Source organism: Urocitellus parryii, chromosome 4 (genome assembly GCF_045843805.1).
Source record: "Urocitellus parryii isolate mUroPar1 chromosome 4, mUroPar1.hap1, whole genome shotgun sequence".
Classification (NCBI taxonomy): Eukaryota; Metazoa; Chordata; class Mammalia; order Rodentia; family Sciuridae; genus Urocitellus; species Urocitellus parryii.
In genome coordinates, this window is record NC_135534.1 from 211,485,022 (window position 1) to 211,501,125 (window position 16,104).

Here is a 16,104-nt window from a genome sequence, read left to right on the forward strand (position 1 = left end):
ACCTGATTCTCTCTGGATTAGCTTGAGGATGAACCCAGGGTCCCTACCTGTCCGCAGAGTCTAGATGTGAACCTCTCCCAACCCTCCATGCCTGTTGGCAACCATTGATCTTTTTACTGTTGCTGTAGTTTTACCTTTTCCAGAATGTCTTAATGTTGGAATCATATAGTATTCAGTCTTTTTAGACTGGTTTCTTTCATTTAGCTTTATGCACTTCAGGCTCCTCCATGTCATTTTGTGGCTTGTTAGCTTGTTTCTTTTTAGCACTGAATTAATATTCCATTGTCTAGATGTACCACAGTTTGTTTATCCATTCACCTGTTGAAGGACATTGTGGTGGTTTCCATTTCTGCAAGTTATGAATAAAACTACTTACTATAAGCACTCATCTTTAGATTTTGTGTAGGTTTAATTTTTCACTTCTTTTAGGTAAATATCTAAGAGTGTGATGTGTGGTGAGACTGTTTTGTAGAAGATGCCAAACTCTTCTCCAAAATGACTGCTCTGTCTTGTATCCTCTCAGGTGATGAGGGAGAGGTCCCACTGCTCTACACCCTCCCCAGGGTGGTATTGTCAGTGCTGGGGTTTCAGCCATTCTGAGAGGTGTGCAGTGGTGTCTCCTTGTAACTTGCAGCTCCCTGAGGCTTGGGATATAGAACATCTTCTAATGTGCTTATTTGCTCTCTGTATCTTCTTTGGTGAGGATCTACTCAGGTTTTTTGCCCAATTTTTAGTTGGTTGCTTATTTTATGGTTGTTGAGTGCTAGGAGTTCTTTGTGTATTTTGGATATAAGTCTTTTATTGGATATGGGTGTTATAAGCGTTTTCTCCCAATCTTTGGTTTGGCTTTCCATTCTCTGAATGTCTGCTGTTTTTATTGCTACTGTTGGAAATTGGGGACAATCTGATTCCTGTTATTACCTTCTGCTAGGAGCAGAAATCTAGCATTTGGTTTTCATGTTAATTATGTTTCCTGCTACTTTGAGTCCTCAAATTGTTTATTAGTTTCAGTGTTGATCCTCTGTTGTTTTCTAAGTATAGTTTCAGAACTTCTGTGAATATTATTGGTGCTCTTTCTTACTGAGTCAGGCTCCCTTGTTTGTCTGATTGTGTTGGCTAATACTCTGAAGGTAACAGTGGAGTTCCAGAGTACCTTTACCTTGTTTTTGCCTATACTAAGCTAATGATTTTGGTTTGGGGCCTCAGGGGAGTATGTTGTAAGATCACCTTTAAGTACCCATCAATTCAATTCAATAGGAAACTCAATTCCTACTTCACTGATGTTCTTATCTAGCAAAGATGTCAAATTTGGTTGAGGGTCTTTTCAGCATCTATAGAGATCATAATTTCCCCATAAATATGAAGACACGTGGCAATGAATTACCTGATGTGGTACTACATTTGCAACCTTAAAACTGACCTGGTTATTTTGCTTATTTTTTTAATGTGTGGTTGAATTCTTTTAATATTTTATGGAATATTTGTGGACTGATGCTTTGAGGTGAGGTGTGTTTGCAGCTTTCTTTGGTACACTTAAACATCACAAGGTTTGCATATTGGTGCCATATAGTTATTAGCTTGTTTACCTTCACTGCTGCATTCCTGAAAACCCAGTGTTCTGAATGGGAATCCCATTTTTCATTATTTGATTGATTGATTTTTATCATATTTTATTTTATTTTTTTTGTGTTGGGTCAAACACAGGGTCTCGTGCCTGCTAGGTAAAAGCTCTACTGTGGAGTGTACCTGAACCCTTTCCCATTATTATAAATGGCAAAAATTACAGTGTATTACATGTAACTCAATACCCCCATTTCCTAAGAACTAAAGCACAGTTGAACGCTGAAAAGTTACAAACTATCATATTAGGACAGAAAATATTTAACTTATTTTTTTCTTTTCCAGATTGCTGGTCAAGAAAGCTGTGAATAAGCAATTGCTTTGGATACCTCCTTTATTGAAACTTTAAAAAAACATACAAACATGATTCTGATAATGTGGCAGCTGAATTTGGAGTCTTGCCCAAGAGTTTCCCCCATTGTTACTTTGTTAAACATTGTGTTGAGTTTTGAGAAGGAGCACCTCTTTTCCCTCAGGAACTCCAAAGAGATTAAGCACGCGCGCACACACACACACACACACAGACACACACACACAACCACAACACAAACACGGACAGTTCAGGTGACACTAGAACTACTTGGTCTTTAAATATTTGGTAGAATTCTTGTGAAATTGTCTATGTCTGGTCTGTTTTTGAAGGATAATTTCTCTATTTGATAATTTCTTTGTTTCTGTGTGGATATTGTTCTGTTTAAACATTGTAGTTTCCCGAGGTGAATTTGGTAAATTATATTTTCCTTAGAAATGATCCAGTTGATCTAGGTTTTCTAATTTATTTTCTTAAACTTAAGCCAAGGTGGGGCTACATTTTTTCCCCTTCAGTTTCTCTCTGGCTCAGAGTTTTTCCCCCCTTTCATTTTTTAAATCCTATGTGTTTTCCCCCTTTTCCTTGACTAGTTAGTGAATGGTCTATCTCATAGACTTCATGAACCCAGGGTTCTAACTCACTGTGACTCTGTGCGTTGGTTCCTGGAGCCTTTGCTTTCTGCTTGGTCTTCATTACTTCTCTGCTCCTTCCTCTTGTCCCATCATATGGCTCCTTTTCTGACTTCTTGAGTTGCATGCTGTTCTTTAATTTTTGCTCTGTGATTATTTAAGGGGATGAATTTTCCTCTGATTACTAATGTTATTGTTTCTGTAGATTCTGACATTTGGAATCTTCATTTTAATAAAATTTTGAGATGAGTTCAGATATCATGGCTTCCCAAGCCTGGACTGGTGGTTTCCCTTCGAGGCCACCTGCAGGTGTGCGCTTCCTGGCCCCGGGCCCAGTGCTGTGGAGAGAACTGACACCTTCCTTTGTTCCCACCTTGTCTGGGGAGGAGGGCATTTATCATTTATTCCCCACCATTTTAGCATGATGTTAGCTATAAGTTTTTTGGTTGTTTTTTTTTTTTTTTTTTTTTTTTTTTTTTGTTTTGAGAGAGAGAGAGAGAGAGACAGAGAGAGAGAGAGAATTTTGATATTTATTTATTTTTTAGTTTTTTGGCGGACACAACATCTTTGTTTGTTTGTGGTGCTGAAGATTGAACCTGGGCCGCATGCATGCCAGGCGAGAGCACGCTGCCACTTGAGCCATATCCCCAGCCCAAGTTTTTTGGTTTTGTAGATGTTCTTTATTACACTGAGGAAGTTCCCCTCCATTTGTCTTTTTCCAAGAGGTTTTTTTTTTTTTTTTTTTTGAGAGAGAGAGCGAGAGAGAGAGAGAGAGAGAATTTTTTAATATTTATTTTTCAGTTTTCGGCAGACACAACATCTTTATTTTATTTTTATGTGGTGCTGAGGATCGAACCCAGCACCCTGCACATGCCAGGCGAGCGCACCACAGCTTGAGCCATATCCCCAGCCCCTCCAAGAGTTTTTATCATGAGTGGTTGTTGAATTTTGTCAAATGATTTTCTGCAACAATTGATATGATTTATATGTTTTCTTCTATTAATATGGTTATATTGATTTCTTTTCAAATATTCAACTGGCCTTGATCCCTGCTATACATCCTGCTGGTTTTGTGTATAATTATTTTTTGCATATTTCCCAATTCTAGTTGCTAACACTTTGTTAAGGAGTTTTGCCTCTAAATCCATGAGGGATATTGGTCTGTAATTTTCTATTTTGTACTTTTTTTTTTTACTTGTCTGATTTGGATGTCACAGTAATACTGGATCCATAAAATATTTAATTTAATGGAATTGTCCCCTCTTCTATTTTCCACAACAGATTGTATCAAACTGGTGTTAATTCTCTTTTAAATTTTTGGTCAAATTGGTCAAAGAAAGAAACATTTATTTTTTTTGAAAATTTTAAATTAAAAAATTGGCTTCCTTAACAGTTGTAGGGCTGGGGATTGCCTTCTTCTTGGGTAAGTTGCAGGTGTTTGTGCCTCTTGAGGTAGTGGCATATTTCACTTAGGTTTTCAGATTTATGTGTACATAGTTGTCATATCTCCGCATATATATATATATATATATATATATATATATATATATATATATATTTTGTATCAGGATTGAATGCAGGGATGCTCAACCACTGGGTCACATCCCCAGCACCCCCCCCTTTTTAAATATTTATTTTTTACTTATAGTTGGAAACAATACCTTTATTTCAAAAATTATTTATTCTTATGTGGTGCTGAGGATCGATCTCAGCGTCTCGCACATGCTGAGCCACAACCCCAGCCCCCCTTTTTGTTTTTTATTTTGAGACAGGGCCTCACTAAGTTGCTGAGGCTGTCCTTGAACTTGCAGTTCTCCTGCCTCAACCTCCAAGCTGCTGGGATCCTGTAACCACTTTGATGTTGGCATGGTCTGTAGTGATAGCCCCTGTCTCATTTTGCCATGGGTAATTTGTTATCTTCCCTTTTCTCTTTGTTAGTCTTACTAGAAGTTTGTTTATCTTATTGATCTTTTCAAAGAACCAAATTCTTATTTCATTGATTTTCTCTATTTTTTTATGTTTTCAATTTCATTTGATTTCTACTCTATTGTTTTTTTGTCTTTACATTTGCTTTGTGCTTATTTTACTCCTTTTTTTTTTCTTCTTGAGGGTAAGAGCTTAGATCATTGATTTGAGTCTTTTCCTCTTTTCTAATGTGAACACTTAGTGCCTTCTCAGCATGCTTCTACTGTGTGCCATGGGTTTTCATGTGATATGCTTTGATTTGTGTTTAGTTTTATTTTGAAAGTTTCCCTTGAGCCTTCCTCTTTGGCTCATGTAATTCATGAGTAGAAGTGTATGGTTTAGGTTCTCAGTGTTTGGAGATTTTCCTGCTTTTTGTTATTGACTTCTGGTTTGATTACTTTATGATCAGCAACCATACTCCATCAATATCATTACAGTCTTTTAAGTTGTTTAAGTTTGTTGGATGGCTCAGGATGTGGCACATCTTGGTGTAGAATCTGTGGGCATTGAACAAGAACATGTATTTTCCAGGTTTTGGGTGTAATGTTTTGCAAGTGCCAGTTTGAGCTTGTTGGTTGGTATTATTGTAGGGCTGGGGATTGCCTTCTTCTTGGGTAAGTTGCAGGTGTTTGTGCCTTTTGTTTTTCTGTAAGCATGCTATTTTCTGTCTATGTAGACCTATCAGTTGTTGAACAAAGGATGTTCAAGTTTTCAAATACAGATGTGAACTTATCTGTTTCTACTTTCAGACGGGTAGTTGTTGCTTCACATATTTGTAGCTCTGTCATTAGGTAACATACATAGGATTTCTTTATCTTCTTGGTGGAGTGGCCCTTTTTTTTTTTTTTTTTCATTGTGAAATGTCCTTCCCTGTGCCTGTAATTTTCTTTGATCTGAAGTCTATCTTATATTAATATGTCTACTCTTGCTTTCTTTTGATTAATATTCACATGGTAACCTTTTCACCTTTTTTTTCAGCCTGGTTATTTAGTTCTACTTGAAGTGAGTTTCTTGTAGAGAGCGTATAGTTGTATCATGTTGTTAATCCACTACGTCAGCTTTTTAATCTGGTCTTTTTAAAGCATTCACATTTAATGTAATTATTGATACATTCTATTTTTTGTTTGTTTTCTCTTTTTTTCATTTTTATGGTTTCCTTTTTCTGCCTTTTGAGGGTTACTTGAACATGTTTTAGAATTATGTTTGACTTATCTATGGTAGTTTTGAGTGTATCTCTGATAGAGATTTTTAGTGGTTGCTTCAGGGAGCACATTATGTTTATATAACTTACCCCAGTTTATTGCTATCATGATTTTACCAGTTCCAATGAAGTATGAAAACATTACCTCTCTTGACACTCCCCCTTCCCGGTTTATAATATAATAGTCTTAAATATTTGGAATCACTTCACAATGTGTTGTCATTTTTACTTTAACTGTCAACATAATTTTTTATTGAAACCTCCAGAGAAGAAAAGAAAGCATGTTGTATTTACCCATGTTTTTCTCCTATTATTCTTTCTTTCTTCCTGAAATCCCAATATTTCTACTTTCATTATTTTCTATTTGAAGGACCTTGTTTAGCCATTCTTTAAGAGTAGGCCTGCCTGGGACAAATTCTTTTAGTTTTCCTTCATCTGAGAATGTCTTGATTGTCCTTCATTCCTGAAGGATATTTTCACTGGGTATAGAATTCTGGGTTGACAGTTCTTTTTTTTTCAGCACTTGAAAAAAACGTGTGCCTCTTCCTTCTGACCTCCATGGTTTCTGATGAGAAATCCACTGTCATTCGAATTGTTTTCTTCCTATAGGTAAGATGTTGTTTCTCTCTTGCTGCTTTCAAGATTTTTTTTTTGTCTTTATGTTTCAGAAGTTTGAGTATAATGTGTTGTAGCATGGGTTTCTTCAAGTTTATCCTTTTGGGGATTTATTCAGCTTCTTGAATCTGTAGGTTAATGTCTTTTGCCAGATTTAGAAATATTTCATCCATTATGTCTTTGAGTATTTTTTTTTAGCTTTGCCCTTTTCTCTTTTCAAGGACTTTGATGACATGATTGTTAGATCTTTTATTATACTCCCAAAGTCTCCTCAGCTCTATTGATTTTTTTTCAGTCCGTTTTCTTGGTATTGTTCAGATTGGGTAATTTCTATTTTCTGATCTTCTAGTTCACAGAATCTTTCATCTGTGCTTTCCATTCTGCAGTTGTGCCCATCTATTGAATTTTTAATTTCAGTCATTATACTTTTCATTTGACCTTTTATATCTTCTATTTCTTTGCTGAGACTTCATACTTTTCATTTGTTTCAAGTGTGTTTTTAATTATCTGTTGGCCATTTTTATGAAGGTGTATCTAACATCTCTGTCAGAATTCTAATGTCAGAATCATCTTGGTGCCTATTGATTGTCTTTTCTCAGTCAAGTTGATTTCCTGGTTCTTGGTGTGATAAGCAATTTTTTATTGAAACTTCAATACTTGGGTATTATGTCATGAGCCCCTGAGTCTTATTTAAATCTTCTGTTTGGCTGTCTGCTATGACATTACTCTGCCAGGGGAAGGTTGGAAGTCGTCTCCATCACCACCCAGCTGGAGGGGCTCCTCATAACTGCTGGGCTAGGGTGGGAGTTCTAGCTCCCCAGTAGGCTTCCAGCCAGATTGGAGAGCAAGAGGCCTTGCTACTGTTCCACATGTGCTGCCACCGACACAGTGGAGTTGGCCTCACTAGCTCTAGGTGTCAGCACTAGTCCTGGCTTTCCACAGGACTCACTCTAATGAGCCACACATGTGATCCCTACTGGCTTTGTGTGGCTTGTGTTTCGTGTTCCCACGGAGTTGAGATTTTACTCCCATCTGTGCCTCTCTGACCCCACAGCAAGAATCTTAGGGGTGAGGGCCCATGCTTAGGCTCTGCCCCAACTCTGCTGGTGTGTACAGAGGTGGGCTGCAGTGTTTGGCTTGGCACAGTGATCATTGCCTGTAAGTTTTCCATCTTGCCAGGCTGCCTCCTTCCTTGTCCTCTCACTAGGGAAAACTAGGTTTTGTTGGGGCTTTTAAAAATCGTGTCTGTTGGCATTTAGGGGTTGTTGGCTTTTCTAGCACCATCTAGGATATTTAAGGCAGAAAAGGAAGCCCTACTGCATGTCATTCCTTGGGTCCCAAAGCTCCCTAGCCAGTCCACTTTCTTCCTCTTACCTTTCGGAGTCTTCCTACATTTTCCTTATATGTATGTATGTCCAAGGGTTGTGTGTGTAGCTGTGCTTTGTGGGATGAATGGGGGAGCACTTCACTCTATCAGTCTGCAAGCTGAAGCCTCTAGTTAATTTTACATATGGTGTGAAATAGGAATGAGCCCTTTCCCCCACCCCACCCTCATGGACATTCAATTTCTTTATTACTGACAGTTGAAAGACTTTCCTTTTTCCTTGAATTGCTATGGCACTTTTATCAAAATCATTTGATATTATTAAGTTTCAGGGATTAAAGTTTTAATTGTTAGTTCTGTCACATAGGTTTGTTTTGTGTATCGGACACTCTGGCTATACATATTAGACCTACTTTGCCGGTTTTCTGTATGATTTTTGTTCTAACCTTTTTACAACTCAGTATTTATTTCACATTTTCCCTTTCAGCTCATTTCTCTGTAGTCTTCTTTTTCTCTTGCTATATCCAGTGGTCTCTGTTCTCCCTTGGATTCCTTGTGGCTTCTGACATGGACTTCTCGTTTCTGCAGTTCTCTCCTGAGTCTGGTCAGCTCTCATTCATGTCTCCAGTGGTCCATCTGTCTTTATTCTGAGTGTTTGTATCTGACCGAAGTGTTCCTTCCTATCAGGCAGTGCTTCTGTAATTGTGTTAAGTACAGCAGGAGATGTGTTGGGGGAAGTTGGGTTGCTTCTGTGTTACAGTTGGGTTTTTTTGTGGGTATTTTTATTAGGTGAATAGGTTTAATCCTTAGTTTTTGTTTTCCTCTTATTGAAGTTTTTTTTTCTTTTTAAATGGATGTTGGGTTTCTTTCTCAGATAAGGATAAAATGTGCTAGGTTTGCCTGGACCAGCAGCTACATGTGATTCTGTGGAGTTGGGGCAGGGCTTGGGCAGCTTCCTGGCTCTCCAGTCCTAGAACACCCTCCTCTGTTGGGAAAGTCAAGTCCCTTCTCTGTCTGGGTTCTGGGGTTCTGCCTGATTCTCTTCTCTGTAATGCAGACTTATAGTCCTTGACTCAGTACTGGGGTTCATCATGAAGCCGTATGGAGCCTTCCCTTTCCTCCAGAACTAGGGCCCAGGGGCCACCTCCAGCCCAGGCACTTCCCAGAGCCTTCATGTGATGTTACCAGGTCCAAGGGTCTGACCCACAGGGCCTTCGACCTGTGCTGGAGAAGGGCCTTTCTTCCAGGGTGTTGCACAGCTCCCCACCTCCCACGCTGCCCTGGTTCTGCAGGCCTCAGGTGTTTGTCCCCACCCCCACGTAAGTGCAGGTATATGGTGTAGATGTGGACTGTGGATGCCTTTGTTCTTTCTCCTTGTTGATGGTACAGCTTAGGGAGGATGTGGGGAGAAACCTGAGGATAGGGGCGAGAACTTGTGTTCTTCCTGCACTCAGCTGGGTTTGCATTTTTGCCGGCCCTCCCTCCTTCACCTAAAGGTGGGTCAGTTTAAACCGTCTACCAGTGCCTCAGGCCTTGTCTTGACCTTCTTGTGCCTTGGCTCTGTTTGCTAATTTCTGCTCTTGGTGTTTCCTCTGGTCTGTGTCTGATGCCCTTCCTCCTGCTCTTGGTTTTGTTATTCTTTGCAGTATTTCATCAGTCCTGGTGTGTCAGATCATCATTTGTGTCCCTCCCACTTCTGTTCCCAGAGCTTGTTTCCTGATTTCCTTTAGTGAAGTTCCAAAGTGGTGAGCTCTCTCTGCTGGCCTGGATGACCCTTGTTCTGCCATTGCTGGTGAAGAGTGATTTTCTTTTGTATGGAATTCTGGCTTGTTAGTTATTTTCTCTCATCAGATTCAGGCTATTCCATTGTCCTCCACCTTCTCTTGTTCTGTGGAGAATCCAGTGGCCTAAATTGTTCCTTTATCTGGTTCCATATTCTCTCTGTGGCTGCCTAAATGAAGGCCTTTGTGTTGTAGTAAGTTGAGTGCAGTGGCTGCTCTGTCACCCACCTTGGCAGTTGTCCCCTCTGCTGTCTTCGTCCTCCTTTCTCTTCGCTTTCTCGTATACCCCGTGAAGTGTAAGTATGCCAGTAGGGATTTAGCATAATTGCAGCAAAAACATTGTGACTACTCCTTAATGTTATCTAACACCCATTCCAAGTTCACGTTTTACCAGGTATAATCAGTATCCAGACAAGCTCACTCATTTCACTTAGCTTAATCTGAGTGTCTGCCCTCTTCTTTCGTTCATGCCCTTTACTTGTTGAGGGAGCTGTGTGGTTTGTCCCTTCGCCCCCTGCTCTGGGTCTGGTTGGTGGCAGCAGATGTCCAGCCTGCTCCTCTGTCCTTACTGTAGCCTGTTTCTGACCTTGGTGGTGTGAGATCTTGTTGTCAGCCACTGTCTTGTGTGCAGGAGTTTTAGGAATGCCCCTGGCCTCTACCCACGATGCCAAGAGTACCTCTCATCACGAGAACAAAAGCTGTCTCCAGACATTGCCGGGACTGCCCCATCTGAGCCTCATACATCGGGAGACTCGATTAGGAAGAGTTCAGTTTGGTTCTTGTGCGAGCTCCAGGGGCAGCTGCATGGTACAGGCCCTGCCAGCCCTGCACCTCCTGACATTCTCCTGCAGCCTTTTCCCTAGTGATTCCAGTGAAAGTGATTGTTATCAGATGAGCAAATTCGGGGAGCACCACAGAATGAGGAATTTATAATCCCATTGTTTTTTCCTGCATTTACTATTCTAACCTTTTCTGTAAGGAAAATCTTATTCCACAAAATTGGGTTACTTTGAAATATAGTTTGTAATTATTTACTTATTTTTTGAATTTTTATTTGTTTTAATTAGTTATACATGTCAGTAGAATGCACTTTTTTTTTTGGGGGGGGGTACCAGGATTGAACTTGACCACTGAGCCACATCCCTAGCCCTATTTTGTATTTTATTAGAGACCAGATCTCACTGAGTTGCTTCAAGTGCCTCATTAAATTGCTGAGGCTGGCTTTGAACTTGCAATCCTCTTGCCTCCACCTCCCGAGCTGCTGGGATTATAGGCGTGTGCCAGCACACCTGGTCTGTAGTTTGTTTCCAGCAAGCAAGAGAGATGCTTAATTCTGTCCCTTTATTTGTGAATTTTCAAAATAATGAATCAACTCTAATATCACTAATGAGAGATTTTTAAATTATTACTAGGAAATTATAGATTTGAGTATGTTTGATGGGTTTCAGTCGGTCCTGGGGGAGCCCAGTCCTTCGGCTTTGCATCAGGACAGCTTTGAGGTTCAGTTGTGAGCCCACCCCTCCCCCAGGAGCCTACACCTATCTTTGCAGGACTTCATTGAAGTCATACCCTTGCTAGGCTTCTTCACATCCTGTCCTGCTTTCTTGTTCCCTCTGGTCCTTCTAGAAGCATGTCCTCCATCAGGCATGAGGGTGTCCCCGTGGAGCTAATCCAGTGCCATTGGTGCTCTGATGAGAGACTGCATGTGCAGCCCTCTCTGTTGCTTTCAGGCTTTTGATTGGACTCTTTTTTAAAAGCGATAAGTGGGGCTGGAGATGTGGCTCAGCGGTAGCGCGCTCGCCTGGCATGCGTGCGGCCCGGGTTCGATCCTCAGCACCACATACCAACAAAGATGTTGTGTCCGCCGAGAACTAAAAAATAAATATTAAAAATTCTCTCTCTCTCTCTCTCTCCTCTCTCACTCTCTCTTTAAAAAAAAAAAATAAAAGCGATAAGTGAATTCTGTGACATTTGTAATTCACACAGAAGATTGTAAGGTTTATTTCTCACTTCTATGACTTCGTATTTGCGTCTCTTTTATCTTGAAAATTTTATCTTTTTGCTTTGCTTGCTGTTTTTCAAATGGTATTACTTGAAAAATTCCGTTTTCAAATCATTCACTCCTATTGCATGGAAACCCAGCAGTTTGGATCTGCTGACGTTGATCGGGGGCTCTGCAGTATCTTTCTTAGATCCTTTTGTTTTTCAGGTGCACACAGTTGTGTCATCTGTGAATATCATTTTTGACTCATGGATTTTTTAAGTCTATTTCTCAATTTTCAAATGTAGAATTTTAATTTTAATTAAACTTTTTTTTCTGATTATTACCTTAATTTCCAATTTAATTGCATGAGATTAGTAACCATGACCTGTGTGGTATTTTCCTTTGATATTCATTTGCAGTTGCTTATGATTGGGCTTTATGGTTATCTTTTGTAAATGTTTTATATATGCTTAAAAGGAATATGTTTTTTTCAAATTTTAGGATCCCTAGGCTTTTTATATGTATCTACTAAATCAAGTTGTTAATTGTGTTACTCAAGCACTGCATGTATTCACTAATATTTTGCCTGATTGGCTTTATCAATAATTGAGAAAGGTGTATTGAAATGTCTTTCTCTCTGTGGACCTGTTAGGGTTCACATTCTATATTTATTTATTTATTTATTTTGCCATGTGGTGCTGGGGATCAAACCCAGGGCCTCATGCACACTAGACAAGCACTCTATCACTGAGCCACATCCCAGTTCTGTATAGTTACCTTTTAATATAATTGTTTTGAATAGTTTGAAATGTAAAGCAAAATACAGAACTATCTGATAGGTTGCTGAGCAACTGTTACATTTCTAAGATAGTAACTCTGTTTCTGGATTTATTTGTGAGGGTTTTTCTTTTATTTCTGCTTAAAAAAAAGGCTTCCTATTAAAATATTCAAGTCATAATCCTGTTTATCTCTAGCAGTGGTTTTGTTTTGAAGTGCAGCTTTCTCCTGAGAATGAAACTTTCTTGCTTTGTGACTTTTGTGTGAACATTGGGCAGGCGTAGCTTCTTCTGTCTTCAGACCTTTACGTGTGCTTTACTTAGAGTTGTCTCTTGGACGTGCCAAACAACTGTACTTTAAAGGGTTCTGACTGGATCATCTGTCTTTTCACTGCCAAGTTTAGTCTGCTTGTGTTGATTTTGGCTGTTAATTCACTGATATTTGCTTTACCCATCTGAGCTCATAACATTTGTTCTATTTTCCCCTCCTTTTCCCTCTTTCATATTGAGTAATGGTTTTAATTGCTTGTTTGCTTAAATGTCACATTTTTGCCTCTGCTAGTTTAACAACTGTAGATTTTGTTTCTGCCTGTTGGTGTTCCTTGGTGATTTTATGAAGTGTGCCCACTCCACTGCTCCTGAGCTGACCTCCCTTCCAGCAGCACAAGGCTCAGAGCAGTGGGTCTGGTCGTGTTGTGCCACCTTCCTCCTTATTGCTGTCCAGCATGTTAGTCCTTAAAGTACAATCCCACAAAGTCACAATCATTGTTTTGACCTCATAGCGATGTTTATGCACATCCTCCATTTTGTTGACTTCTCAGTGTTGGGCCCTCTCATTCTTGTGTTACACACTCCTTGGGATGGTTTCTTTATGAAGGATGGACATTCCTGCTTCAACATGTGTGTGCATTCCAGAAAACACAATTACTGGAAATATTAGGCCTGTGGGGAAGAGAGGGTCTGTGTAACTGCAGAAGCAAAACAATCCTAATAAAAATTTACCCGAGCCTAATCTCCACTGGCATCAGCACCCAGTGTTGAAAAGCCAGTCCTTTGCAGCTCAAATTATGCTCTCTGTTGAGGTATTGGACCTGGGGTGGCTGCTTTCCGGGGAGCCTGGCCTTCTCCTATGGTAGGAGGACATGCATGCTCACCGAGGGGCTTACTCTCTATAACCCTGTCCTCAGGTCTTGCTCCTCAGGACTCAGTCATCGTCACCTTCAAACTCCAGTCTTTGCCACCTTGTCCCAGTGAAAGGTTGCCTTTGCTTGAATTCAGTTCCAGGTACAACAAGTAGGAAAGCAATCTCTGGGAAAATCTGGGTGTGTGTGAGGGCTTTGCTTGCTTGTCTTCCTGTGGACAGCTGCCCCTGGGTTCTGTGTTGGCTGACCTCAGTGCCTTAGACAAGCAGGTTATGTGTTTTCTTCTGCTGTGACGGTGGCTTTCAGTGGAAGGGTTAGTCCACTTTAAGCTGCTCTGCCATAGGTCATGGTAGTGTTAGGTCAGCTTTGTAGACTTTTATTGCTTGTCCATTTTTCAAGGTTCATTTTTACTTCTTATATATTTTTTATTTCTCATCTAAAACTTTCTGTATTTGAAGTCAACATGAGCACAAACCAATTACTTGTCATTTCTGCTGTTTTCCAGTGACAATAGCCTTGCTTCCTTGTGTGTTTGGTGGTATTTCTATTTCATATTCATTTGTGACTACTCTCCATCATCCCTTTCTCTCTTGGGGCTTTGTGAGATAATTAAGCCTTATAGAAAATGAATTGGTTGCCTATTTTTTAGCTTTCCAAGAAGGGTGTCTAGCTCGTGCCATTCCACATGTGAATGAGAGAAATTCTTTCTGTCACAGAAGTCTCGGGAAAGTTGGACTTGAATTCTCTCCAGATTCTCCTAGTCTGTGGGATTCTGTGGGCCAAATGAGGAATGTCTTTGTCAGGAGGATTAATGCATGCTTTTTCCAGAAGCCAGGGGAGTTCAAGCATGCTCACATCGGCCTCTTTTGGGGCTGCAGTTTGACACAGGAGGCCCATTCCCCTTCCTGTCTGGCAGTGAGGGCCATGGTCAGGGCTCCCATACAGCACTGGTGGCACTTTTCCCAGGACAGTCTCTCAGGCAGCCTCCTTCCTCAAGTTATGCAACTCTAGTGACTGGAGTTTTGTTACTGCTGAGTCTTTTTAATAACCCGCTTTTAACAATGAATTCATTCAGTCTGTAGCAATTTTCATTTCTACTCTTTTTTAAAATTTTTATTAAAGAAATTGTTTTTGTAGCCATATATGGACAACATGACTTTATTTTATTTGTTTATTTTTGTGTGGTGCCGAGGATGGAACCCAGGGCCTCACACACGTGAGGAAAGCACTCTGCCGCTGAGCCTCGGCTCCAGCCCCCTTTATCTTTTTTCCTTTCTGCTTAGACTTCATGGGCAGCTTCCCTCACATTCTATTGTAGTAAGTCTGTTCTGGAAGAAGTTAATTAGTTCCCTTCCTTCTGAGCCACAAAATTCTTCACTGAGTCCAGATTGGTTCTTTCCCCAGTTTACTTACCTTTGGGTTTGTTTTATTGTTATTGGGGAAGAGTTTGAAAAGGTGTGGTGTTTAAAAATGAATATTTGTTACTTTAAAAGTAATATGTGCTCATCATGGAAACACTTAGTGACATTGCTGTTGGAGCACCACACTGTGATCACTGCAGCCAACATTTGGTGTTGCTTCCCCCGACGAGCCCTGTTTCTCCTGCTGTCGGGCTCTTTGGAACACCAGGTGTGGGGCTGTGTTTCTCTCTCTCTCTTTTTCAGCACTGGAAATTAAAGCCATGGCACTCTACCACTGAGTCATATCCACATTTTTTTTTTTTTTCAAAGTTGCAATCCTCCTGCGTCAGCCTCCCTACCTGGGATCACAGCCATGCCACTGCACCTGGCTCTCCACTTCTTTTTAATTTACCTTATCATATGCCTCTTCTTCTGTTATTTAAATTCTTCTAGACATTTTAAATATTTATTACATGGTACTTCATATAAATATTGAATATTTACTTGACTGATAGAAGTTGCTCATTTTATAATTTTAACTTTAAAAGAACTTATAACAAAGACTTCTATGAGTACAGATTTTTTTGTGCATGCTTGATTTCCTTTGGAGATAATGTCTTATGAATTAATAGAATTGTTTAGTGTTTTAAGTAAGCATTGCCTGTTACTTTATCAGAATATTATATAATTTACATTTTATTTTTTAAAAAATATTTATTTTTTAGAAGTAGTTGAACACAGTACCTTCATTTTATTTATTTTTTTTATGTGGTGCTGAGGATTGAACCAGGGCCACACCCTTGTTAGATGAGTGCTCTACTGCCGAGTCACTGAGCCACAACCCCAGCCCCAATATAATTTACATTTTCATTAGGGAAACTGGATAGTGTCAATTTCAAAAGTGGCTACACTGGAAGTGCTCGCAGAGGGTCATCTCAGCTCTGAAGTGGCAGCTGTGCTTTTCCCCATTCTCAATGTTAGTGCAGCCGTTTCCTCTGCCCAGTGGTTCCAAACAGGACCACAGAGTGGCCGGCAATGGGGGAGAAGCTGGGAGAGGCTGGCCTCAGCAGGCTCTGGGAATCAGCTCCTTTGTTTTGGTTGCTCTTTGACATCCTCTTTGCCTTTGTTTCCTTAAAGAAGTGGATGTAAAATGCAGCAGTGTGTGTGTGTGTGTGGGGGGGGTGCTCAGGTCACTGTACTGTCCCCCTCAGTGCTCTGAGGTCTCAGGGACTCTGTCAGCCATAAGAACTGAAATGCTCATTATCACAGTTAAAAACGCAGACTTGTTGCCAGGTGTGGTGGTACATGTCTACACTCCCAGTGACTTGGGAGGCTGAAGCAGGAGGATCACAAGTTC

General features: G+C 40.2%; 1 protein-coding gene across 1 annotated transcript in view; it reads left to right on the top strand.

Annotated features, from left to right (window-relative positions):
• Cacna1b (calcium voltage-gated channel subunit alpha1 B) overlaps positions 1–16,104 on the top strand; it is a 144,706-nt gene that overhangs the window by 59,041 nt on the left and 69,561 nt on the right. The gene's annotated exons all lie outside the window — the stretch shown is intronic.